General features: G+C 40.0%; 1 pseudogene; it reads left to right on the forward strand.

The window, feature by feature from the left end:
* The first annotated feature begins 243 nt into the window (after positions 1 to 243).
* Positions 244 to 730, forward strand: LOC102756060 (annotated as a pseudogene).
* The last annotated feature ends 1875 nt before the right edge of the window (positions 731 to 2605 follow it).

A 2605-nucleotide genomic window follows, 5' to 3' on the forward strand; every position in this document is an offset into this window, starting at 1 on the left:
CTTAAGATGTGTACATTTTTCTCTATATAAATTTTACTTTGATTTAAAAGGCTTTAAAAACATTTTATTTAAACATTTGTTACATTCCTCAATCATAATCAAAAGTAAATTGATTTACCTCTTCATATAAGTGGTCTGAGGTGACCTGAAAATAGTTCATTATTCACTTGATCCAGAAAACCCCACAAATCATGTAAATCAAGAGTTTCAAATCTTTGTGTTAAGAACACTTGTGAAACTGCCCAGGCAATCAAGGGTATGCATATCTGAAAAACCACCAAGTGGCTGAAGGATGTCACTTTAAAGGAGCAATGTGTACCATTCCATTGTTACAATGGTGAAGTTGTGTGCCAGGACAAACAGTGGGGCTGGATGCAAGGTTGATGGTCGGCCCATAAAGAGTGCTGAAGTTTTGCTACACATGCTTAACAATGCAGAGAATAATGCTGAACTTAAGGGTGTAGATGTAGATTCTCTGGTCATTGAGCTCATCCAAGTGAACAAAGCTCCCAAGATACATTGCAGAACTTACAGAGCTCATGGGCAGACTGACCCACACATGTACTCTCCCGGCTACATTGAGAGGACCCTTACTGAAAAAGAGCAGATTGGTCCTCAAGCAGAAGAGGAGTTTGCACAGAAGATAAAGATATCCCAGAAGAAACTGAAGAAACAAAAACTTATGGTCCAAGAGTAAATTCAGCATCAAATAAATACTAATACAAGTAAAAGCAGAATCATAGATATATATATATTTCAGAGAGGGAGAGAGAGATAGAAACATCAATGATGAGAATCATTGATCAGCTGCCTCCTGCACGCCCCTTACTGGGGATCAAGCCCATAACCCAGGCATGTACCCTTGACCTGAATCAAACCTGGGACCCTTCAGTCTGCAGGCAGAAGCTCTATCCACTGAGCAAAACCAGCTAAGGCACAAACAGGTCTTAATAACATTTGTGGGGGTAAAAAATATTGAAAAAATTGATTCTGAATCTGCACATGAAACACACACACACACACACACACACACATACACCAAAAAAATCTATAGTTGAAATCCTACTTAAAAGTGAAATAGTAAATGTTTTCCCACTGGTTCAAGAAATAAGGTGGCACTTTTATATAGTTTTGTACTGGAGATTCTGCCCAAAGGCAAGAAAAACCAATACACATAAATAGTAGTAAAGAAGAAAAAAAGTAAAGTTGTTTTAATTCATAAAAACATGATTGAGCATATAGAAAATAAAAAAGAATCTACAGAAAAATTACTGAACTTATTAATTTAGCAAGTTGCTATATAAAAAGTCAATGTCAAAAACAATTTTATTCTACATCCCAATAAATATTTAGAAAATAAAATTAAAGAAGTAATACCATTTGCAAACAAAAGCATCAAAGACAGAATAAATCTAATGAAAGATATTTAAGAACTCTACATATAATATATTGCTGAGAAGAATTTAAAACATATAAATAGATTCAATATTCAAAACTTAATTTATGTAATCTATCTTATTAACAGGTCAATAAAGAAAAAACACAGTATCAAAATAATTGCTGCAAAAACAATCATTTGACAAAATTCACTTCCTTTGTGTATAAAAACACTGAGCAAATTAGAAATAAAGGGGACCTTCCTCATCTTGACAAAGAGCATCTATAAGAAACTGTATAGTTAATATCATACTTGATTGCCTGCCTCCTGCATGTCCCCTAATGGGGATCAAGCCCACAACCCAGGCATGTGCCCTTGACCAGAATCGAACCTGGGACCCTTCAGTCCACAGGCTGATGCTCTATTCACTAAGCCAAACCAGCTAGGGTTGAATTCTTTCCCTCTAAATTCAAGAACAAGACGAGAATATTCACTCTTCGGAGAAACCAAGATGGTGACATAGGTAAACACCTGAAATTGCTGCCTCATACAACCACTTCAAAACTACAACTAAAAGAGAAAACAGACATCATCTAGAACCACAGGAAGGCTGGCTAAGTGGAAATTCTACAACTAGAAGGAAAGAGAAAAGCACACCGAGACTCAGAGGAGGTGTGGAAGTAAAGAGCAGAGGTACGGAGGCGCATGCTGAAAGGGCTGGCAACGGAGGACGCCAGTATCTTTTTCAATCGGGAGGGAGTCACAAGCTCCTGACTGCTCTGAACTCCAGTTCCGGGCGAGTCTCTGGGGACCCAGACTCATACGGGGAGAAACTAGACTGTCTGGCAGCAGGCGGAACTCAAGGGTGGCTTTCTCTCAGAGCTGCTTGCAGTGATTACCACCAGACACTGAGACAGGACACTGAGACCCGGGGGCCTCTTAGGGCAGGACCGAGGATCAGCCATAGCTGTTTGATCCTCCCTGTTAATTCCCTGAGACCCCGCCCCACCCAAGCTGTGCACAGAGGCTTTTGCATATGAATGGGCTGGCCCTTTGCAATCTGAAAATTAACTAACAAACTGCAGCTGGGCAAGACAGACCCAGAACTTCCAAGAGAAGGCCCAAGGCCCCACAGCAGCTTGCATTGCTTCACAGCTGGGCCTCATCAGGCCACCTCCAAACTCCAAAAAAGGAAGGGGAATCTCTAGTCCTCTTCATAGCTCTGGC

Source organism: Myotis davidii, unplaced genomic scaffold (genome assembly GCF_000327345.1).
Source record: "Myotis davidii unplaced genomic scaffold, ASM32734v1 scaffold946, whole genome shotgun sequence".
Classification (NCBI taxonomy): domain Eukaryota; kingdom Metazoa; phylum Chordata; class Mammalia; order Chiroptera; family Vespertilionidae; genus Myotis; species Myotis davidii.